Source organism: Plectropomus leopardus, chromosome 23 (assembly GCF_026936395.1).
Source record: "Plectropomus leopardus strain MGB_pleo_1.0 chromosome 23, ASM2693639v1, whole genome shotgun sequence".
NCBI lineage: Eukaryota > Metazoa > Chordata > Actinopteri > Perciformes > Serranidae > Plectropomus > Plectropomus leopardus.
In genome coordinates, this window is record NC_142198.1 from 4,014,525 (window position 1) to 4,040,433 (window position 25,909).

At 37.5% G+C, this 25,909-nt stretch overlaps 1 protein-coding gene across 1 annotated transcript in view; it reads right to left on the reverse strand.

The window, feature by feature from the left end:
- ache (acetylcholinesterase (Yt blood group)) overlaps positions 1 to 12,685 on the reverse strand; it is a 37,094-nt gene extending 24,409 nt beyond the window's left edge. The window contains exon 1 of the mRNA XM_042512256.2: positions 12,453 to 12,685. The gene's annotated coding sequence lies outside the window, so the exon portion shown is untranslated. The remainder of the gene's footprint in view (positions 1 to 12,452) is intronic.
- Positions 12,686 to 25,909: the final 13,224 nt, after the last annotated feature.

Here is a 25,909-nt window from a genome sequence, read left to right on the forward strand (position 1 = left end):
ACCATACCATACCATACCATACCATACCGTACCATATTATGGCATACTGTATCATACCATATTATACCATAACATACCATACCATATTATACCATACTGTACCGTACCGTACCGCACCGCACCATACCATACCATACTGTACCATACCATACCACATTCGCAACAGTAAAACATAAATTCAATCAATACCTTTGGAATCCTGTGCAACCATCCAATTTTGTTCAAAGTTATTTGAACAATCATCTCTCATTTCAAATCAAGTATCACCAATCATTTTCCTGCATAACATCACCAAACTCTGTTCCTTGATCCTGGTTGTGAAGATGCAGATGTGCAACACAAATGTCCCACATTTACCAACAAAAATTACTGCCTAAGATCATGCAAGGCAATTCCTTGATGTTCTGCACTGTTTTGCCATGTGTGATAAGTTGTGGTGGCACACAACAGAAAGTCTTCGAGTGACAAACACTTCTCTACCAATGAAAAAGAATCAATGTTAGATTAAATATGCTTGTGGTGATGTCAGTTTAGTATAAATCCCAAACTCAGAACACTGCAGTTTTATTCTCACTGAAACAGTTTTTTTCTTGATTTTTCAAAAATTGAATAAGCTATTATTTTTGCAATTTTTACCTACTCCTGTAATTTCACTGTAAAATTATAATATCAAAACCTGCAAGTTTTTTAGAATAGCTGCCACAAAATCAAGTATTTCAGGCTGGAACAATCCCCCCAAAAAAAGACAAAAAAAATCCTAAAGAGTGAATCAATATACTACACTACACTGTACTCTCTGGAACACACAGCTGCAGATCCACACAGTGATCCAGACACTGGTAGAGGAGACATGTCTGGTGCAGCACTGGACAAACGTGCAGGTCTGAGAATGTGGACTCGGATGCCCTTTTCCTCTGGCTCGGTGTAGCACACTTTCGCTGTGGGCAACATGGAGGGCTGTCATCGTGTGTATTTCTACTACAGGCATACAGGGGAAAGAAGCAGTGTGACGACACGCCTGCACGGGAGCACAACTGTAACGCTCGTGATTTGGAGTTTTGTTTCAGTCCCAAGTTCCTGTTCTCATGTTTATCTGAGAGATTGCCATCTTACCTCTGAACTGTCGCTATATCATCTACCCTTGGTGGCATAATTCTGCTGCTGTAAATATATTCATACATCTTGTGTATTTGTATATCTCTGCATGTCCTACATGAAAACAATGGTTTCCTGTGAGAAACAAAGTAGTCGTTCATTTGTCACATTTGCTGCTCTTTATGTTAGTTGATGTCAGTCATATCACCATCAGATTCACTTATATTCATATTTGGACTCGGAAAGCATTTCACCAAACCTGAATCCAGTATTGAATTCACTTATCAAATCTCTGTACTTTATCAAATATAATCAGGTCCATCACATTTGTATCAGGCCCGTCACAATAATTGCTATTGTTAAACGACATACAGTATTGTCACAGAAATAATTGCAATAAATGATATTATTGTAATTTTGTCACCATTTAAAGCCACTGATACAATGTTAATTATGCGAGTACACCCTTTTGTGCAATATACAATATACATACAATATACACATTTTTACACAGATGCTTTTTACTTATAAAAAAAAAAAATCACGATTAATCGCTTTTAATTGCAGAATTACAAATTTCAGAATTTTGTTTTTGAAATGTTGTTTTATATTTCTTCAGATTTGCAGAAGTAGGTAGGTTGGAGAGAAAAAAAAGGAGAATCACTGCACCCAAGTCTTTGAATTTTTAGCAAACTTCATGTAGTTGTCTTGTGTCCGTCCCTTTTTTTTATCATTCCGTGTCCCCTCTCTTAAATCAGACATTGTTATAGGTCTGTGAGTGCAGTGAGTACAACAGTTTGAGGAGCTGATTTGTCAATCTGGTCAGAGCTGACCAGGTCAAATCGATGGGTAAGAAGTGCAACTGTTGAAGAGGCGAGTGAAAGAAATCTTTTATACTCAGGCCCGCAATAAAGGATTAAGTTTTACTTTCACTGAGGCTGGAGTTCTGCTGCTCTGTCTGTGCCTAGAGTGTGCTCCGGGAGTTTGGTGATCATAAATAACTCAGTGATATATACAGTATATTCCAACAGCACTCCTAATGAATAGTCAGGCTAAAAAATTATTAGGTCAATATGTGGCAGCAGATGTTTTTGTCGTGGCATGCCACCAAAAAGTGTTCAGGAAACCCTGGCATGTAAACACAACAGGCAAAATGGTCAGCAAAATGCGAGTTGTGATACATTTTATGATAAAACAAACAAAAACAATAATTTAAGTGATGTGGAATAAAATAAATATATTCATAAGGGAATACATAAAAAATTACGATAATCTATGTGAAATAAAACAAACTAAATTGAAATCAGCTCTTTAATTTTCTTTCAAAGTCAATGGGTGATATGGCAGACATTGTATCCGTGTTGCTGAAAATCAAGGGAGGACCTCATGTAAGAGAGAGGGAAGGGGGAGGCAATGGAAGAAGGAAAGATGTGTTTATGGGGGGAGCGGGGGGTGTTATTTATAGCAGTGACAGCTGCGTGTTGGGGAACAACAGGGAGGAGGTATAGAGCGGAGGGAGAGTGAAGCTGCTGGGAAGTGGAGAATAAGGATGCTGGAAAAGAAGAGGAGAGCAACGGATGGAACTGGTGATGAGCAGCGAAGTCTGATGGCATGTTCATATTCTGTATGGACAGTATTTTATTTTAAGCAGCTTAATTTTATACCCTAGTGTGACAGGGTGGTTTGTTTGGAGTGAGAAGGTATTTATGCCGAATAATTATAATGAGGGGGGGGGGGTGTTGACATCTGACAGTGGCAGTTCCTCAGGCTTGTTAAAGGGGCAGTTCACCCCCAAATCAAATACACAAATATATTAAAAGTCAGAGATATCGGCTGTAGAGATGTTTGCTTTCTTTCCAATATAATGAAACTAGACGGCACTCGGTTTGTGGTGCTCAAAGTGCCCCAAAAAAACCTGGTTCCATTGAATCCATTGACCTTATTTGTGAGCAGTTTCAAGAAGGAACAATTTTCTGAATCAGAAGTAGGGCTTGACAGAGTATTAGCCTGGCTGATATTTGGGCCGATATTTAGCATTTTGTCAAGTTATCTGTAATATTTATCGTCGATCATTAAAATATATCGCTGATAAAATTTATTAGTTAAAAAGTGCACAGAAAGTGTCAGCATGGGAGGAACTTTTACTTTTTAAAACCTTAGAGAGCTATTTTTATTTATTCAGTTTCTTTTTAATCTCTTTTTATTTTCACTTGACATTCAAAAACAGTTGCTGGGAACTTTCTGTATATGATGTTTTAAGTTTAGATTTGTTTCGATTAAGTTTTGATTAAACAAAGTTTTGTATTGGAGTGTGTTATATTCCAAATTCTAAATACTGACAGAAATTACTTTATTGTAGATGCATATTGGTTCCAAACACTGGGTATTAGTCTCATTAACTACTAATAATCAGTATCAGTATCGGCCCCGAAAAACCAATATCAGTCGACCCCTAATCAGAGGGGAGTGTGCATCTACTGATAGCTCACCTAGCACCACAGAGCTAGCTATGAGTAGATGCACTCATCCTTCAGCACAGTGATTTGTTAGGCGGGTGTGGTTCGTTAAAAATGCATTAAGTGATGCATTTGGTTCAGTTCTTCTTTAACCTCTAAAGGTGATCCCTGAGAAAGCAGGAGGGCATGGATTAATAGAGTGGGTGAGGAAATAAGAGAGGAGGGCAGAGGAAGACACTGAGTGGAGGGGCCCACCACTGGGTGGGAGAAAGTGTGTCACTTCTCAAATTAGACTGAGGAATTTGTGTATGAAGTTCACAGGAGGATTGGTTTCACTTGGGGCCGGCGCACGTCACGTGTCTCTCAGGTTTAAACACAAGACGGAGAAGTCAATATCAGTGAAGGGAAGACACTACACAGCAATCAATGAATTTGAAAAAAATTCTGCAAATAGTATTGAAAATGTGTTGCTGTATGGGCTTCTGACAGGCGTGTAAGTGCAGCACAGATCTGTGATCATCCAGGCGTAGCGTTATTGTTAAGAGATCCACGGAAGAAGTGCATGAGGTCAAACTATATCTATATATAGAAATATTTAAATCGCACGGAAAAGATAAAAGAAGCTCCGCAGCAAAACTCCAACAACAGAATGGGGGAGTTCAAAGTCTCAGGTGATCAGTGACGAAGGCTCTTTTCGGTACACAGAGACAAAAGAAAGACTGCATGACGCAGAACAGTGCGATGGGCGGGTTTGTTGTCTAACAATTTCATTGAGCAAATAGTTATTTTAGAAAACAATTGGTGGGGATGTGGATTTTTAATTTTGAGTGATACTGATATCCAGACTCATTAACAACCCAAGTCTATCGAAACCACTATCTATACTTTTCTATTATTTGATGAAAAGACGAGGTAACAATCCATTATTAAAACAACTGAGTTTTCTTTTATTGCTGAACATGTGACTGTTTCTTTTATATTTCTGGAAAAGCAAATTTTTCACCCAAAACAACTGTATTATTATCATATTACATTTCAACATTGGATTACTATTTTTGACTGACAGGACTTGCTACAAAGTTTGGGTGTGCTTACCACTGCTGCCGTGGGTGCATGACGATGAAAACTGTGCCAGCTGTGCCGCAACAGCTGGCAACATTTAAAGAGTGTTTTTGTTTAACCCAAAGACAGCCGAAGGCACTGCATTTAGTTTGATTTGATGTACCATCAATGTATGTGGACCAGTTACTAGATTTAAATTACGTAGCTCGACTCAAGATGTAATGTAACATTATAGGACCTACGTGACTCGACGGCAGTATCGATAAGCTCCAACGTTATTCATTTTAGGGTTTTGAAAAAAGTGGAACCGGTTCCTCAGTAGAACTGTGTCTCAATCACCAGCCCTAACAATTGCTAGATTCACTGATGAAAATAAGGTTTACGTGCAGCCCTGAATAGTATATTTCTACATTTCATAATTTAAGGGTACATCCACACTAACACATTTTCTCCTTAACATGCATGATATTGTTAAGTTTACATCGAACATCCACACTAGGCTTGGGTGGTATCATAGTATTACAGTATACCAGGGTATTTAGAAATCCCAAAGGTATGTCTTTAAATACCGTCATAAATACTGATGTTCCTCATTCTATCAAACTCATTTCATGTAGTGCCAGCACGCACCACTGGAGCTCAGTCTCTAGTCTCTACTGGTAGAACAGAAAGCTTAGCTGAGAGACACAGTGGCACCTAGTGGAGGGGGGAGAAGTTACAGGACTGTAAACAGCCGGTGGCCAGCAGGCAGAGAGAGACCATGGAAAGTGACAGCATGTTTTTTTTTTTACATCTAACCTGATGAATAAAGGCTTTATAATTTATTTATTAATATAAGCTCAGGAATTTCGAAAATAACAAAATAGATAGCAGATAAATTGCAATTTCAATATTAAAATAATACCATTTAAAATGTAACCTTATTATGTATAGAAATTCACAATTTTGTTGTTGTTTTTCAGGAAGAGTTCAGCACAATGTTAAATGAGTCAACTAAGACTGAAGTTCAACTCAACTAAAAGACTGACCTGAGTAAATAAACCCTTTAATTCCATTTTATTCACATTATTTCCCATGAATTCCATTAAATTACTAGTCATTTTCATGGAAAGATTCCATTTTGAATATTCCCTGAATTTTGTAACTTTATACCGCAGTGAGCCTTTAGCTCTGTGACAGACAGACTGGCAGCAGGGGAATCACAGGAATTTTCCATTTTGCAGTTTGGCCATCTAATGTTTCACACAACACCACAATTACAGGACATAAACACACACACACACACACGGTTAAAGGGGGACACACAGTGGGGCTTGGAATGGGACAGACCAAAATATGAGAGCCAACACATCTCTAAATGTCTGACAAGTCTGAATTGATCCATCAAGACTGTCTGACACCCCATTCACAGTCACGCTGAGAGGAAAACACACCACAGTTTACTGCATAAACCTTCTGTTCTGGCTTTTTTCAGGACAAGAAGTGTTGGTGAGCTGTGGGGAACACTGTCAGAGAGCCAAACCTCCAATCCTGAAACTTTACGTCCATAAATGGTCCTGGGCCCTGTTTTCATGTAGTTCCAGAGGATGAATCCCTTCCTTCTAAAGGTAAGGTGAGGGGGGGGGGGGTGCTTGACAAGACCCTCATTTCTCCACATGATTTGTTAAGTTAAAATTTTGGGATATCCTGTATGTTCTCGCAAGACCTTGGGCCACAAGCAAAAGAAATATAAACACACTAATTCTCTCTTGTTTTGCTTGTATCCAGGATTATTTTCTTATTTTGTCAGTACCAATTGATGTTGATTCAACAGTGTTTTCTTATTTTCTTATCTGAGGTAAGAGAACATTTTATGAGTGACTGAGAGCACTCGTACCAAGATAAGAGAAAAACATTTTTTTTTCACAGGCCAAAAATTATTGTCCAACACAAGAAAAAATAACATATATTTTCATATTTGAGGAACATTTAAAAAATGCATAAATATAGTTTAATCAAATTTAGATGATGTTTTAGATTAATTATGACTGCATTGTTCAATTTCAGGGGTAAAGAGATACCACTATTCTCAGTCTATTGACCCCAATTATTGTAATTTCAGTTACTGCGGACCTCTGCTGACCAGAGCTGAACTGCAATAAAGTACATTTACTCAAATACTGTACTTACATACAAATCTGAAGTTAATTTTACACTACTTGAGTGTTTTAATCTCAGCACACCTGGTCAGAGCAAATTTGGGTGGTTAAGAATATTTGGTGTGTCTTGAGTTGACATCTCTTATTTTTTCCTCTTACCAGAAAATTAAGAGTAAATATAAGTGAAAATGAAGAGAAAATGTTGTTGCATGAGGCACCTTGTTACACAAAATAAATTAGATTGACTACAACTTTCTGTCTATAACGATGGTAAGTGATGCTCAGAAACATCATAGCAAGTTACCAATTTGTCATCAGACTAAAACTCACATTTTAATCCGACGTTCCATCCTGGTTTTCCTTCATCTTATAAGATATAACTTATGTTAGGCTGCATGGTTATTGCAGTGTGATATAGTCTACCATTCTCAGTGCTAACACATTTGCTATAACAACTTTACAACTCCATAATATGCCCCTTTCTGTGTTTTTTTCAGCCTGTTTTACGCTTGTTGTGCCCCCTAGTGGAAAAATTTATTAATACTCATTAAGGAATAGCTTAAATTTAGATCCTATAAACAGAGGGTGGAGTTTTTACAAGAAAAAAATTGGCAGCAAAAGCTGGTTGTTTGTCCCCTAGTTCACAAATAGATTTTAAATCAGTGGGAAATAATGGATGCTCATAATAACTCGTTCAAAATCCAGGACAGCGCTCGGAAACATGATGCAACACATTTAAGATTTTGAAAAAAACATATATATATATATATATATATATATATATATATATATATATATATATATACACCTATCTAACAAACAAATGTCGGAATATTTGAATATTTGGGTCCAGTCCTGCTAGATATATTTGCTTTCAAGCTTTTGGTCTAAAACTGTAATTTTGAGTATAATTTAAGTTCACTTCTATTATATATTATACCTATAAAAATTTAACTAATATCTCGTATGGTTTTGTGATTTCACAGACAGGGATAGGTTAACTAGTGGTCGACTGATATTGATTTTTCAGGACTGATACAGAGTATTAGCAGTTATTGATACCGATAAACGACATTTGGAATGGAGATGCACTCACAATAAAATGAAAATCTTTCTGTAAAATATTGAGAATTTGGTTTTACAGGTTTTACAAAGTAAAAGTTCCTTCCATGCTGACACTTTCTTTGCACTTTTTAATTAATCAATTTTATCGGCAGTCATTTAAAATAAAACACCAATACACATAATTGGCAAAATGCAAAATATTGGCTCGATCATTGGCCAGGCTAATTATCTGTCAACCCCCCTTACCTTAACACAGCCTAAATTCTTGCATCTTATTTTAAACATCACTAAACAATTTCAAATTATTCTAACTTTTATTTTATACCTTATATTGTAGATATTGTGCAGATAGTTTATGGTATTTTTTCATGCAGCATCAGTGTAATATTAAAGGGACTTCTTTATTTTTATAGTGGCGACATACTTCTGATCTTTTGTGCAATTTATTTAACAAATTTTCCAATACTAACCCTCGAAACTGCCTTTTCACTCGCAATACCTTCCAGATTTACAGCACCATGTTTGAGTTCTACTGATATTCTGCATCATTGCTCTTCGTGACATGTGAAGTGGTTTTACATCATCACACAGTGCCGCTCGACAACATAAATTTAACATCCTCGTATGATTTAGAGGCCATCTGGCTCCAGATGATGGCAGAATGTTATTGTGGAGAATCAGCCCATACAGCTCCAGTATAAACACTCTGCCCACTCAAACATGAAACTGCTCACTGTTCTCTGTCCTGACACTTAACCCGCCCACAGGCTGCGCAGGTTACGAGTCAAGCTGCACGCCAAACGCAGTCCCTGCAGCAGCACAGAGGAGTGTGCAAAATCCAAAATGACAATTCTGACTTTTTTACAATGTATCAAGAGACTGTTGTTATAGTCATAGCCAAATCTTTCTGCTAAATAATAAGATTGCAAACAGGGTATCACAACTGTATACAAATCCCAAACTGAACAGTGAGATATATTGATTTACTTTACTATGTCTGTTCATATTTTAATCATCTCGCAATGTGTAAAATGAGAAGTGACATTCAATTTTTTCCATTTATAATAACTGATAATATGAGACTGGATGTTAAATGTTGTACAAGCGTCACTTTGGTATTTTCCAACCTGCATCCCATTTTCCTTCATTTTTCCATTTTTTTAGGTGGCTAATGGGAACAATCATTTTTTTGAAAATGATCCAGGATTAAATTAGAATGCTGCAGGCAGTGAAATCAAGCTTAGAAGCTTATAACTTACATTAAAACTGAACTAGGATTGGACCTTTTGTTGAAAAACCTGTTTCAGTGTTCACATGGGCACCTGAATATTGTCTGAGGACTGGCTTGTAAACCAATCATTTAATAATAACCAAGTTTCAATCTGTCAGTGTCTAAAAATTGAAAACAATGAGTCACACTGTTGCATAAAGACATGCAATGCCATGAACACACACACACTATAGTATTTTTGACTCAACCTCACCTACACTGTTATGTTGCAGCAAATACTCACTCAAGCACCAAATGTGGATTTATGCGCCACTGAAAATAGTCCCCAAGAAATGCACTATTTCCTCCAGTTTGAGTGACATGTGCTCCAAACTAGAGTGGACATCTTCTTAAGAAATGAGTGAGACTTCTGAAGGATTCATAGTCAGAATCAATAGGTTTGTAGCTGAGAGCCAAAGACAAGGTAATTAGAAAAAATGTAGACTCAAAACACCTTAACCCTCTGAAATATGGAGCAACACCACTTTTTTTGCGCTTCTTTCAGACACCTTTCACAAGAATTTAAACCTTTGAATTCGGAGCAAATTGGTGCGATTTCTATTAAAAACATGAGAAAAGAGGCAATGAAAAAATGCACAAATTGCAAGACATTAGTAGATTTAGAAAATATTTTATAAAATGCTAAGAGAAAAGAGACAATGTAGGGAAAAATACAATTAAAATAATTAGAATTATATATTTAAAATGATGTTACAAATTTATTACAATTTTAAAGTACTTAATTTTTTTGTTTTTTCCCATTTATTGTGTTTTTAGAAAATTATTTATAAAAAGCAATAGAAAAAGTACAGACTTTTTTTATAATTACATATTTTAAAATACTTCACTCATTTATCTTATATTATTTATCTTTTTTTAAAACTTTCTTTTCTTTTTCTTTTTTTATTACAAAATTTTCAGGTAATTTTCTTGTACTTTTTTTTTTTTTTTTTTAGAATTTCTAGCTCATTTTTGTGCCATTACTTCTATGTCTTCTACTTCTACTGCTTTCTTCTCATGGTTATGAAAACAATTCAGCCAGTTTGCTCAAGTTTCAAAGGGTTAATCCTTTTAGCTTGTCAAACTTGCAAAGCAGCATAACACAGAACCACAGAGTGGAATCACTCCCCAGAGGACAAAAACGCAGAGTCAGAATTCACTTACACATATTGTCCCTTGTGCAGAAATTGCACGCAAACACAACTTTTAATAAATGAGTAAAACCTGCAGCATTGATTACACTTTGGCAGTCACTCCACTGAGAATGCAGATAAGGAATGAGCACTGCCAGCTGCCAAGACTGCATTAACTGTTATGACTTACAGGAGCAATAAATTCAGCATACAGTGAAGTGCAGCAGCAGGGAGGGAGGAGAGGAGGCTGTTTTAAACACACAAACACAAACACATCAGCAACTGGCTTCTCATCCAGTATCTCTGAAAGTACTGACTGTTATGCAATATGCAACACAGGTGGAGATGTGATCTGACAGGGGTGTTTGAGTGTCTGAGAGATTAACTGTTTGTAACCAGGAGCGACATCACTTTCCTTGTGCAGCTTTCAGACGCCTTTCACAAGTATTTGAACCTTTGAACACTGGTGCAGTTTCTCAAAAACATGGAAAAAAGGCAATGAACATCTTAATAAGAAAAAGGGGTCAACAAATATCAGGGCATTTTGCCAAATATCATTGTTTTCATTTTTATGATCAACGATAAAATCGTTTATTTAAAAAGTGCAAAGATAGGCTAAGCATGAGAGGAACTTTTACTTTGTAAAACCACAGGCAGCTAATTTGTATTGATTCTTTTTTTTAATTTAAATTTTCAGTTGAATTGATAAAAAGGTTGCCGGGAATGTGTTTAAATTAGTAAACATTTTCTTTTTCATTGGAAATGCATATCTGTTCCAAATATTAGTTATCGGTCTCATTAACTGAAAATAACCGTTACTGGTATTAACCCTCTAAGTATAACCAAGTATAACCAATATCAGTCAACCCCTAATAAGAAATGTTCCACAAACCTTTTTCAGGCTTGGGAAAATTGTCAAGGGAAACAGAAATAAAGCTAGGGAAATACTGTGTTTATAATATTCATAATTAAATACTTGAAATTATTTTACAAAATTATTATGATTTTTAAGCACTTTTCCCCACATAATTTCCATGCCTATTTTTACTTTATTTTTTAGTTTTGGTTTCCTTTTCTTGTTTGTTTGTTTTTACTAATTTCTTGTTAATTTTAGGTCATTTCTTCTTATTTTTCCCATTGCCTTCTTCCCATGTTTTTGAAAAGAAAAAAAGAGCCAATTTGCTCAAGTTTCAAAGGGTTAAAGAGAATAGCTTTTGTAATTAGATCAGGAGATACAGTATCATACTACACATACAAATACTTCTGCCAGTAAATAATGCAAGCAATAATATTGCCACTTTATCAATACCATGTAATCATAGTAATGGGTATTTAATAATGCCAAATTATGTTAAGATAGACAATATCAAAAATTCAGAAGAGCATAAATAAAGAAGAATGTATTAAGGCCACAGTGTTATATACAGCTGTGGTTCAAACATGACACCATCAACAGTATGCTGATTTTTACTGCAAAGCTTCAATCCGAGCCTTCTGCAAGCCAAAATGTGTGCATATCTATAACTGTGTGTGCATGTGTGTGTGAGAGAGACACGGAGACAAAGTGAACGTGCGTAAGGAAAGAAGACACCAACAACACACAGCAGCCACATGCGTCTCGCCATTGAGGCGCGTCACACATCGATTCCCCCCAACAGCCTCCTCCAGCTGTAACACACATCACACACCTCGGAGACAACAATTCAATCATTTCCACAATTTAATCACTCTTTGTCGGAAAACGTAAATACATGTATAACTGCATGCAATTTTACAATACGTCCACCTGCTATTTCTGCAAGCAGAGTCCATCAAATTACAATACAATATCAATCGAACTAATTATTTCAGATGCTGTGTGTATGCCGATATGACCCACTACTTCTGTCGATTCAGATTTGATATCCAGCCGTTTTCAATAAACGATGTATATTCGTAGATAAGCAAGAGTAGCTTAAATTGCCAGTTTATGAAAAGGGGTTTGGCGTGGCACTCTGCTCGTGCTGGAGAACCGCACGTACACACAGTCTGACCTGGTACTGGTTCTGCCGGATAAATGGCTAGTAACCATGGCTACCGTTGATGTAGCAAAGATTAAAGGGCATCAAATCAGTCATGCACGAGATAAATATTGCTCAAACTGCACGAGAGCAATTGGCGTGAAGCTCTCGCGGTGTAAAGAATGGATGATAGCAAATTACAATTCAATTCGGCACCAGTGTTTCTGTCTTACCTGGCTACCCCCGCGGAGCCGACGGCTTCCTAGCTTATTTCTTCTTTTTCCCGCTCTGCTTGGACAACAAACAAGCTACACGGGACAGTGGGCCGAGGCCGTGTGAAAATGTTCCCTGAAGGAGAGGTGTCTCCGGCCGGCTGTCAAAGACGAAATGTCGGTAGTGCCTCCTCCCAGCAGCAGCGCGTTGACTGAACATTCGCTCGGCCGGACCGTAAAGCAGTGACGGTAGGGGGAGACTGCTGCTAATAAATACTGCTAGTAAACATAACGGGGACTGTTCTTCTCGCGAGAACACATATGTGTGGCGCTGCTGTCAGACAGTAGGGAAATGCCTTTGGAGCCAAAATTTCACCTCTACTGTAATACACTTATTGCTGAAAAGAAATGAGAGAGAAAAAAATAAAGAATGATTCTGGACTCCCAGTTTAGTTATTTATGTGTAATTAAGGTGGGTTGTTTTTTTTTTAAAAAGGTCTGTAATGGCAAGCTTCAATAACATGTCCTTAATATTGCTTTGAAAATGTTCATTTGTTCCTTTGCCACCCAACATCCTCAATTACAAAGTCAGCTCATCAACTTCATCACTTTAGAAATGCTGATTTGATACGTATGAAATGTACAAATGCAATGTATCTGTGGTTTGCACAAACATATAAGGAAATTATTTTTTTCTGGCAACTTTTGCTGCAAACAACATATTCTCCCTACATGCATTTCTTGATCAAATGCATCATGGGATACAGTTTGCCCTTAGTAGACTTCCACTGACAACAACAACTTCTTTCAACATGGATAAATGGATTTTAAAAGAAAAATTACAAAATACATTCATTGATGAATTTCATTGTTGTTTGTTTTATAAAGACTAAAGACTACTAAATACTGCTTTTCCAGTTTGGATTGCAAAGCCTCTGGGTTACAAAGCAGAGGCAATAAAAAGCACATTCTTGTACTGCAGCACAACAGAGATATTCCAAAAACAGTTAACAGCGTGCTATGATGTCTACATGACACTGCTGGCTATAACATACTTTGTCAAATTTAGGCTTGGGGGAAGGTATCAATAACTTTCAAAAGACCCAAGACCAAGTCAAATCACCAATCATTATATTTAAATCCAAGTTGATTTGCAAATCTTTTTAATTTTGTCAAGCTGAGTCTTAAGTCATCAAATTTGTGCTTCGAGTCTGACTGGTGTCCAAGTCATGTGACATAAGTCCACACCCTGACCCACACAGCTTGCAGTGAATGTTCCCACAACGCTGACTAAAATTACCTACAAGTTGCAACATTTTTTTAAGACAAATCACAGAATGCTCTTTTGTAAAGCATTCCCACAGTGTTACATGAGAACAAAGAAAATGTTTTCAAAGCAACATTCAGAAAATGTTATTGAGGACTGAGACTACAGACCATTTTTTTAAAGATGAAAATGTAATGTAATATGATATGTTAACAATAAAAAAAGAAGACATTTTTTGATGTTTCCAGAGAATGATGCCTGAACTTTAAAGAGAACGTTCTGGAAACATAAAGAAAACTTGCAACTGAAAATGTAATTAAAACATTCAGTGGCTATGTTGCACCATTCTCAGGGTGTTTTTAGAACCAAATATTGCTAGCTGGGCATGTCTTTCAAGCTCTAGACCCCTCGTTTTGTTTTTGTAATGAATTCGTAGCTTGTAGTTGGCAGCACAAACAGCGTGACACCATGGATTCTGTCTAAAGCCCACCTGCTCCAGTTGTGTTTGCATGCCCTCAAATTCCAACCATGGCTCTGACCCCGACATCTAACAGAAAACACTGGATTGGACGAGTTTACTGCATGTGCAGCGCATTAAAGTTTACCTCAAATAACTCTTTACTACAGGGAGAGCCTGGCTCATCAAGAGGGCTTGTTCACAGTAATTAATAAGAATGGGGCTGGCTGTCCTTGGCTGCACACACACACACACACACACACACACACACACACACACACACACACACACACACACACACACACACACACACACACACACACACACTTTGGTTCCTCCAGGCTTGTAAAGGGACAACTGTTGGCTTTTATTGGCACTGGAGACAACAACTGTTCTGCAAACCATCTCGTGGGCATATATGCTGGACGCTCTGAATGTCTTGTGTGTGTACTATGTATGCATGTCTCTGTGGGAGTCCTTGATTACCTACAACAAATGATTGATTCCTGACATTGTCAAATAACAAATAATCAGAACCCCTAATGAAAAAAGAAAATACTTAATGAAATGAATATTAACTTCAAAGAATTCAAAGTTCTTTTCCTTGATATGATTATGCGGATCAAATAATGAAAAATTAAGGAAGGCAAACCCAAGAAATTTGGTCACATGGAAAAAGCTAAACAAATAAAACAGAGAAGACTCATTTAAGTGGTCCTGCATCAACAATATTAAATGACAGAGAGGTAACCCTTTGAAATCTGAGCACATTGGTTTGATTTCTATCAAAAATATGGGAAAAAATCAAGGAGCGACCAAAATTTAGCAAGAAATGAGTAAAAAGTTACAGGATAACATGAAAATAATATAATTTAAATTATTTTTATTTAAAAAGACTGAAAAAAAATAAAAAATATATTTTTCTGTAACATAATTTTAAATATACACTCATAAAAATATAAATACATTTTTCTGGATATTGGTCCCTATTTTATTTTATTAATATCTAACAATATCTCATTTCAGGTCAGTCTCTTGTCACCTTTTATTCATTTTTTGAAATTTGCCAGTGGGCCACATAACATGGAACTAAATAAGTGACTTTTAGCCTTCATACCTTATCATAAAGTCTAATTTTCTTTCATTAGCTTTAAGATTAGAAAATTAATCGTATTCCATGGCATCACCTCTTTATCATCTTCTTCATCGTCTTGTGCACCACCCCCCCGAAATTTGTGTCTTTGAAAACACAATATAAAATCAATGAGTTATAAGAAAGCTTTTTGGCTCCAGCAGTAGTTTGCAATGACTGAAACCCCATGCTTGATTAAAGCCTTTATAAAACGTAAACTGTAAATGTTAAATTCAGAGACAAATGAATATAAGACTGAAAAAGGCTGGCACATTAGTATATAATGTATCATGTACAATTTAAAAGTCATTTTAAAATTCAATTATTAATTCATCATTCAAAGACAGAAAAGGCAAAATAATCATGAATTAGCTAATTTAAGAACATTTCCTAATTTTCTTCTACTTTGTGTTTGTTAATGCATTATTTAACAGTTATTAACAAATTTGTAATAGTAATTTTGATTGCACAATTCAATAACCGAGACCGAATCAAACAGAGATAAAGTATCTCAGAATAGAACATTTCTGACCAACTATCAATAAGTAGTGGGCAGGTGGTGGCCGCAAGGACAGGAAATGGTTAACACACACCCAAACACCAAATGAAAGTGAACTGCAGACAGAAGACGGGACAAAGGAACGGGAGACACCATGTCGTCTTTGGTATTGACTCCATGAAGAAATCAATTTAAAAGGGAGAAGGGCCCAATAAAAGGGCTGCTATTCCAGTGATCCCCCTCTGGAGAGTCATTGACAGGCCTTGACACTGGAGGTGCAGGGTGGTGGAGGGGCAGCGAAGCACATTCTGCTTTCACAGTTGACAAGTTTAAGGGATAATTCTGGTTTATCACATGGTGGTCAACTGGGACTTTTTTAAAATTAATGCTGTAGATACAATCACATCTTCAGTCTTGTGTCCATCCATCCTTTTGCCCAATAAACAAAAATAAAAAATAAAAATCTTTCCCATTGGTAATAATGACATTGTACTCTCTCTATAAACATTTAAAAAAGTTCCATTTTGAAAAAAAATGTTAACATATCACATTACATTACATTTTTATTTATTTAAAAAAAAATGTTGTTGCAGCCACCGTAGGCATGTTATGCAAGTAATAATGGAAAGGCAAGCTCCATATACATGGGAGCGGCCACGATAGTCCATGATTTCACAGAAGAATTGTGGATTCAAAACTTTCAGATGAAACGCTCAACTTTTGAAGAGTTATGTGATGCAGTAACAACTCTTGTAGCACCTGCTGCATCATGAGGGAGCCAGTTCCTACTAACAAGCACATAGCCATAGCATCATGCAACCTTGCATCATGTGACTTTTGCAAAATATGGCTTTTTCAAATCGCCTGAAATATCACCTCATGCGAGCGTAAGAATAAAGCAATAAAGAGTTTTTCTCAAAACTGACGCATTTCCATTAGGCATATTCTAGGTAAGGGACCCTACAAATATTCTTCAGCGAACCACGGAAAAGAAATCAGGTCTTTGGGTAACCTAATTAATACGAGCGCTTGAAGGAGTCTGGCTATTCTCCTCGTGCCTTTGGTTAACAAGATTGGTGTATTGCAGCATTCTCTGAAGAGCAAAGGGAAGAGCAGAGGGAAGGAGAAGTGGAGAGGAAAGGGTGGATGAGGAGAAGAAGGGAGATAGGGCAGGGAGGAGAGGAGGTACTGCAGCAGAGAGAGATTTTAATCAATTTAAGTGCCTCGAATCCGACCTGTCCCACCTCTCTCCACTCCTCAGGGTACATTTAAACACACACACACACACACGCACGCACGCACGCACGCACGCACGCACGCACGCACGCACGCACACACACACACACACACACACACACACACACACACACACCTCATGCCGTCATGCAGTTGTAGAGGATCTATTACAAGAGCAGAATAGAACAAATATTTTGCGTCGCCTTCATGAGGCATAAAATCAGGTGGCACCTGTCTCGGGTTACAGTGCCAATAATGTGAAAACAGAGCTGCTTCTCTGGGCATGACACATCTCACACTATGTTTATTTTGTGTATAATGATTTCCTACAGTTCCCCTACCAAAAACTTTTGTCTTTGAGTGAGATCCTTCACTGGCAGATACATCAGTGAAATGCAGACATTGTCCTGTATTTTAATGATCTAACTGATGACATCACTCTCCAGGCACAGACATACAGTAAATATCAGCACCACCAGAGTTTTTTTTCTCTCTCTCCCTCTTTCTTAATTTCAGTTCCATTCTGTTTTTGTCTTAAATGGTGTGCCACATCTCTTAGTATCAGCAATGCAATATTTTGCAAAAAAGCACCTTTAGAATCTGACTACCTGCAGCCCAATGATGGTCAGGACATTTCCAGCTGTGTTTGTAGCTACAAAAACGAGGTTTGGACATTTTTTAGCCTTGGTGGTAGTGACGAAAGTGGGTACTTTTTAGGTCTGGACATTTCCAGCTTTGTTTTGTAACAACAGAACCAGGTGTTTCCTTTTTTTAAGGAGACATTGGGACATTTAAAGCTGTGTTTGTGACAACAAAACCAGTTTTTTTTTGTTTTTTTTAGGAGGGGACGGGACATTTTCAACCGTGTTTGTGGCTGCAAAAGCTGAATTTTTTTAATGAGAAGTTTGGACTACCTTTCGTTAGGAGGTTCTGGACATTTTCACTTGTGTTTTCAGTTACAAATGTGAGTATTTTTTAACAAGATGTTGGGACATTTCTAGCCATGTTTGTTGTGATCAAAGCAGGTAATTTTTAATGAGAGGTTGGGACATTATCAACCACGTTTGTAACAATGTGATCAGATATTTTTTAACAAGAAGTCAGGACATTTCCAGCCATGTTTAGAGCAACAAAACAGGTCCTTTTTAACCAGAGATCAGGAAATTTCATGCTGTATGTGTAACAACAGAGGGTTTTTTTTTTAAAGGAGAGATTGGGACACTTTCAGCAAAGTTTTAAGTCACACAAAGAGGGAGTTTTTAAGGAGATGTGAGTACATTTCCAGCTACCTTTGTAGTATAAAAATAAGGTACTATTTCATGAAAGGTTGGGGCATTTCCAGCTGTGTTTGTAGCGTCAAAATAAGGTACTTTTCCACAAAAGGCCAGGATATTTCAAGCTGTGTTTGTAGCTTTAAAACTGGTATTTTTATCAAAAGGTCAGGACATTTCCAGCCGTGTTTGCACTGACAAAAGCAGTTATTTTAAGCCAAAATATGTAAAACATGTTAATAACATGAAAAAAAGCCTATTTTTTTGTGCCTAAATCAAATGACATGTTCACCAAGGTGCTGTCAAATAAAAAACTAAAATATAGAGAAACTCAAAGTTTCAACATATCCGCTATAAATGAAACAAACAAATTTGGCATATCCATGATTTGCAGCCACATTCAATGCCAACACATACTCTGGTGATTAAGTTGTAATACCCTTGACTAAATGTATTGCAGCCAAATCTGGAAGCTACCAATTACAACTATGGCTCAGTAGGCACTGAAGTGCACCAAAAAGTGCACAACTCTGATTACTATTTTGGCTTTTACCCACTGGGCATATTCACCCAGTGATTTCACTGAATAGCTGCTCTTCTCTGATTAAGGTTGTGTAAAAACTGGAGCCAACTGTAGGAAGATTTGATATTGTGAACACACACACACACACACACACACACACACACACACACACACACAAATACACACTGTCAAATTAATCTCATTCTGACCTCCTCTTCTTCTTTATCCCCATCCCTCTCTCCCCCTCTCTTTCTCTCCATTACAGCGTCTGTCTCAGCATAATGGCAAACAGCTCTCAGAGAATTAAGAAGGAGTCATTGCAGCACCACTGGTTGTATATTACATAATCAATATGGTCTGCCCTAAAAGTGCAGACACTGTTCACTGTCATCCACACTGCTGCACACAACAATCTATCCATCTGCTAAATGGCCTAACCATACATTTATCTAGCTGTTAATCGTCAAGTAGAAACACAATCTATCCATTTTCTTCCTTTGATTCTGATTAAAAACATACTGTAGACCCTTAACCTGGCAGAGTTCTGACTGGAATATGGAACATAAGTTACAAAGATGCAATGCAGAGAATTTGGAGTTTCTGTTTCGGGGTTAATTTGTTGTGTTTGTCCTGATCAATATACTGACACTGATGCTGTGATTGCATTAGCTCGGAGTGGTTACTGTAGTGTAATATTCATTTGCAACGAATATTGATTTAAGAGTTGTCATTCTGGAAAATTACTTAAATAATCTGTTTTAATAATTGCATAATTTTGTGGCCATTTTTGGTTTTTTTTCAGCTTCTGTGAAGCTAGCTAACTAAGGAGATTACATTTCCATTCTCTCTTTTAAAAAAAGATTATTTTTACCCTTTACTGATAGGACAGTTGTAGAATGACAGGAAATGTGGGAGAGAGAGGGAGAATGACACACAGCAAAGGGCTGTCGAATCGAACCCCGGCTGCTGCTGCAAAGGCCTTGGCACATGGGGAGCACAGTCTAGCAGGTGAGCCAGAGGCCGCCCCAACATTTTCGTTCTTAATCCTGTTAGCTATTCTGATTTCCCACCAACATCCATCAACAGAGAATAACTTCCGTGTTTCAGGTAAGAAGTAAGAAAAGCTAATTTAACACAATGATATTTTAGAATTGTGGATTACACTAGGGGGCTATAGCTGAACTACTTCACAAATGTCTACAATAACCAGCCCATTCTCATTCTGAACTTGAAAAATACTGCCGTTCTGACAGTGCTTTTGGCCTAAAATTGCAACACCAAATGCCACACGCCACCAGACAGAGCTGGTCACTGTGGTATTATATGCCAGTGGACAGCCGGTATGGGCACAAGCAGTGTCACTTAAGAACTGGACGGAACCTGTTGCAGCCACATGAAATGCGGCAGGACTTTTTTTTTCTTCAACATCTTGCCATGTGCTTCCTTCCCCTAATCCTAAACGTCCGTTCTGACCTGTGCTTTTGTTGACATCCTGGCATTGGTTGCCATGTGCTATTGTTGCGTAAACATAACCATGTACAGTGTAATCTAAGTATGTGCTTTTATTGACATCACGATATTGGCATCCCAGAACGTCAACAGCATATGGAGAAGAATAAGTAGCTTAATATGTAGACACGGAAGTCCACTCCAAAGCGGCAATATGTGACGACTTGTTATGAGACCGTGTTGGGTGGTTGGGTTCTTAGAGACAAGTAAAGAGCTCAGACATGTGGTGGTAGCTCATACTAGAGCCACTGCTCAGACTGCCAGCCTCAATCCCAAACCTCCACGTCTAAAAAAATGCAATCTCAACGCTCTGATGGAAGAGCTGGAACTAGGAGAGAAACAAAGAGTCTGAACAAGCAATCCAGCCTGATTGTAAAACACTTAATCATACACTGCGGCATTTTTTCCAATATATTTTAAAATCATAGCCACCTTAGAGACCGGGCTCTGTAGAACCATGCTGTGTATGTGCACCCTCTTACACAGGAGCATTAGTTATGTCTTGATCGCACACCACGGCTGAGAGCACACTGCTTTTAATGGCAATGAGAACATTTAATTTTATTGGCTATGATTAATGTCAGCCCTAACTATACCCACTGATAAAGTACCTCCCTTCATACTGCCTTATTACCAGCTGTCTTATGTATCTTTGGCCATGAAAATACCAAGGACAGTGTGCACTTCTGTGTCCCATTACTTTATGTCCCTTTGGCAACATAACCACAACATTAAAGCAGTTTTGCTGAACTCAGGCAGGGCCATTTTGGACTAAGAATTGAATGCTTCTAATGCTTAGATTTTGATGGGATTTTGATGATGCAAACTGCAGTTTATTTTATTTTTAGTTTTTAATGTTGCGCGAACAAAACCATTAAACTGGCAACCATATGTAAGCATTGCGAGCGACCTGTAAGACTTGCAAATCTATCTTTAACTAGTGTCGTGCCCGTTCAAAACATGTCTACTGGAAACGTAAAGGCAATGGGCATTGCGGCACTGTCATCTTGAAAGGATAAGTGCCATAACTGTCAGTTGTTTATAATCAGAAATGTTAAAGTATGTAATAAAGACAAATGCCCACAAATGTCAACAGAGGCAGAGGAGTGAAATATTGAAAAACTGAAGTTAGTTCGTGTTTGTGTTAGCATTAGCACTAGTGCCTAATGTGGTACAAGAACTTCAAATCTTTGGAGTCCCATGCAGGCCCGGGGTTAAGGACAGGCCCGGGGTTAAGGCCAGGCCTGGGGTTAAGGGCAGGCCAGACCAAGCCAGACCCATGGATTTGACATGTCTGCCTGCTCAGCTTACTAGAACTTTTTCAAACAGGCAGAAACTGGAGCAACTATGTGAACAACAACAACAAAAACGTAGTGGCAGTATTCTGTTTTAAATTCAAAATGGATAGACAAAAATGGTTTAAAACCACAGACATATCAGGTGAGAGAACTGCAGCCGCTGACGACACTGCACCTGCAGCAGCTAGCCAAGAAGGTCCGGTTGTTAGCTCATTTTCAGCTTTAAAAAAAGGTTTTCAGCGATCAGCAAAGAAGTATGCTTTATCTGTGCAGAGCTCACCTAATTCAACATGGTTTTGAAAAAGACTTGACTCAGAACAGCAAGGATGAGTGGAAAGACTGTGAGTTTAGGAGATTTAATTCCACTGGAAGGTAGAAGGAATAAGGTAGCAGGTAGATCTATTGGTCATTTTTTAAACAAAGTTTAAAGAACGAAATTACATTTGTCCTTCATCCTGCTACATCTCTGGCTGCTACGGCATCTCCAGCTTTTATTAGCATCAACAAGGAGCAGAGCAGCACAGACTACACAGAATTTTAAACAATATCCCCAAATATCTGAACATGGATGACTTAAGCCAAAACAGTATCTTTTACTAACCATAACCAAAAGTTTTACTTCTGCAGTGCTGAGAAATGTAATGTTTAAATGTATCCGCGACCAAATAATTTACAAATGTGCAGTTGCAATATACAGTTGTGATTGGGCTGTCTACCTGCATGGTCTGTATTTTAGAAAAACTTTAGTGCAATGAGTGTTTGTTTTTAGGGGGTGGATAACAAGCTGTTGGAGAACTGGACTTTCAGTTCAATAGCATAGCTTTCAGAATAACAAGGGCTTAGAATTTTGGGCTATTGGAGCATTGGACAATCATCCATAGAAATATGACCAGAAGAGGCCCATGAGACACTGCACAGTCGCTCTGCAGAACATTTGTGCAGCTGTGCATAAAGAAGTTGGCAAAGACAAGAGCGATCAGATCGACATGGAACTCTGCTGAAAGAGATCTTGGCCAGATCAACCCTGGCTTGGTCACCTGGGGGAGGATGTAAAAGACCTGAAAGACCTCATGGCTCCAGGTTACATCGCTGAATGCAAACAGGTGCATCTCAGAGACCAATATTTCACTCAAATTTTGGCAATAGAATAGATGGATAGGTGCATACAGGTACAGCGATTTTTTTTATCCAGCATGCCAGTGAATTGTGTTAAGGTCTACAGGGTTAGACAGGTGCAAAGATGAGATCCATATAGCCAGAACAGATCGACATCCAGCAGGCAGTGAAACAGCTTTCTCAGGCTAATCTCTAATGGTGTTAAGCAGGCTGTGTGCTGCTGATCCAAACCTATTATCTAATTGCTACTGCGGCAACACTGACTGGGCATAACACATCAATCTCTCCCTCCCTCCCTCCTCCTCTCTTTACCTCCCTCCCATATCTGCTGTGTAATTAGTTTTTTCTCTGTCCATCACTCACTGCTTACTAAGACTCTCTGTACACACAATATGGGCCCTGTGCACATCAAAAAGGTTTGTCATACATTAACCATTTTCCTTATTTGTTTTACATTTTACATGTTGATATTTTCATAATGTGTCCACAATTTGGAAGCATTTGGTGCTGATTTGTACAACCTCCAGGATTTGTACACCTCACAAAACAGAAAAAGGGAGGAAAACTTTTGTGTACATACATGCCTTTTACTGGCAAAATACCAACCAAGTAAGTATGTCTCATTCTCATGAACATGATAACACCCGAGGGAATTTCTTCAAATTTGGCACAAACGTCAACTTGGACTCAGTGATAACTGGCCAGATTTTGGTGGTCAAAGGTCAAGGGCACAATGACATCTGTCTCATTCTTGTGAATGTGATATCTCACAAACACCTTTAGGGAATATCTCATGAACATGATAACACCCGAGGGAATTTCTTCAAATCTGGCACAAACGTTCGCTTGGACTCAGCAATGAACTGCTTAGATTTTGGTGGTCAAAGGTAAAGGTGACCTTGGATCCATTTTATTCTTGTGAACGTGATATTTCGCAAACACCTCAAGGAATTTTTTAAAAATTTAGCACAAATGTCCTCTTTGACTCAGCAATGAACTGATTCGATTTTGGTGGTCAAAGATCAAGGTTAATGTAGCCTTGCATCTACAACCTCATTCTTGTGAATGCAATATCTCAGAACACCTGGAGGGATTTTTTTTTTTTTTAAGATTTGGCCCAAATGTCCATCTGGACTGAATGATGAAAAGATTAGATTTTGATTGACAAAGGTCAAGGTCAATGTGACTTTGCATTTGTCTTATGAATGCAATATCTAAAGAACACCATGAGGGAATACCTTCAAATTTAACACAAATTTCGTCTTGGACTTGACCATGAACTGAATCACTGTGACCTTACATTTGTCTAATTTTGGGAATGCAATATCTCAAGAACGGCTTGAAATTTGGCACAAACATGCAGATGAAGTGAGTATGTTTTATATCCAAAACATCAAAGGTCAAGTTCAATGTGACATCATAATGTTATGCAAAAACCCTTATAGCCAATACTCAATGTCTAGAGGAGGACATATTTGGTCAGATACCGAATTGGCGACACTAATCTTTCAACTGTACTGAATGTATAGATTTTACGTGCTGCTGGGGGAAGATATGTGTATAGCATCCATATTTTCAAACATGGATTTAACTCTAAGTGCAATTTACATCAAACTATGTTCATATGTAGGCATATGACTGTGAGAAGGTAATTTTAGTTTCACTTTGGATCTGATATTTGCCATAAAAGATGACAGAAGATGATAAAAAGAGTGAGACAGCTAACAAAGGTTATATTTACATATGTGCCGTAAAGGGACTTCTCTGGTACTGTTTTCTGTTGATCTATGTACCCTTTCAACTACTTTCATTTTAAAACACACAAATGACTAATACTCATAAACTAACATAAGCAGCAAAGGATACAGTGGTATTAAAATAAATGAATGATCTAAATATATCGGCTTCACATTTCTGCCTTTCAGTCACACAGACATTTTTAGCATCCATTCAAGCCACTAGAGAGAGATGTGCTGTTTTTTTCTCACCCTCCATTCAAAGTGTTTCAGTCTCTTTATTGTAGTTCTTCAACCATGTGGACAGACAGCATCTGTGGCCTGCTGCATCTTTACAACAATTTACAGTATGTTTATGGCACTGTGCAAGGCTGGAAGCAATAAATAGCATTTATTGTTGTTACCTTTATGCATTTTTTTATTTGTTATCGCCACCAGGCATAACCCCAGAGGGGATCGTGTGTTTGGTTTTATGTGTGTTTGTCTATCCACAATCTTATAAACTGCTGGACCAATCAGCCTAATATTATTTGTGTGCACATGTATGACTGTATGCTGCAGGACCTCTTATGGTTGCAGTGATTCACAATGGTCAAAAAAACCTGTTTTATTTACTGTTTTACGAATTCCTCAGTCCTCTTAACCCCTTGAAATCTGGTGCAACATCATGTTTCTTGTGCTGCTCTTAGATGGCTCTGGGAAGTATTTAAACCTTTGCATTCAAAACACATTGGTGCAATTTCTTTGAAAAAACATGGGAAAAAGGCAATTACTAACTTGTTAAGAAATTTTGAACAAACAGCAAGAAATTGGTAGATTTAGAAGGTTATCTTAAATAAATGTATTTTTTTTTTAAAAAAAAAAAAGCTAAGGAAAAATATCTAGCGAAAGATGAAAATAGCTAGGGAAAAAAATATTTGAAATTATCATAATTGCATATTCAAATTGTCATGTTAAGTATTATTATTTTAAGCTCTTTTTAAGGACATTATCTTGTTTCTCTTCCTTCTTACATTTTAATTTATTTATCTATTTTTTAATTTTTTTTATTTAACTAATTTTCTTGTTTTTTGTTTTTTTTTACTCATTTCTAATTTGAGGGTCATTTCTTCTTTTATTGCTTGTCAACCTCTTTCCATGTTTAAGAAAAAAAAACATCAAGCCAATTTTCTCAGGTTTCAATGTGTTAATTGGCAATAGGGGCCAAACTATAAACAAAATATACCGGGGATTCGATTTGGCTAGTAGAAATACTCGTTTTTTACTTATGTATGGCTTTTTCTAAGTATGCAGAATGGTAGATTCTAGAATTGTATCACTGGATTATAATTGTTGACGCATATAAATGGGTTAATCAATTATTTGTTGCTGCTGGTATTTTTTCATTTTCTGTAACCACTTGTCCTCGTATGGGGGCGGGGGTGCTGGAGCTAA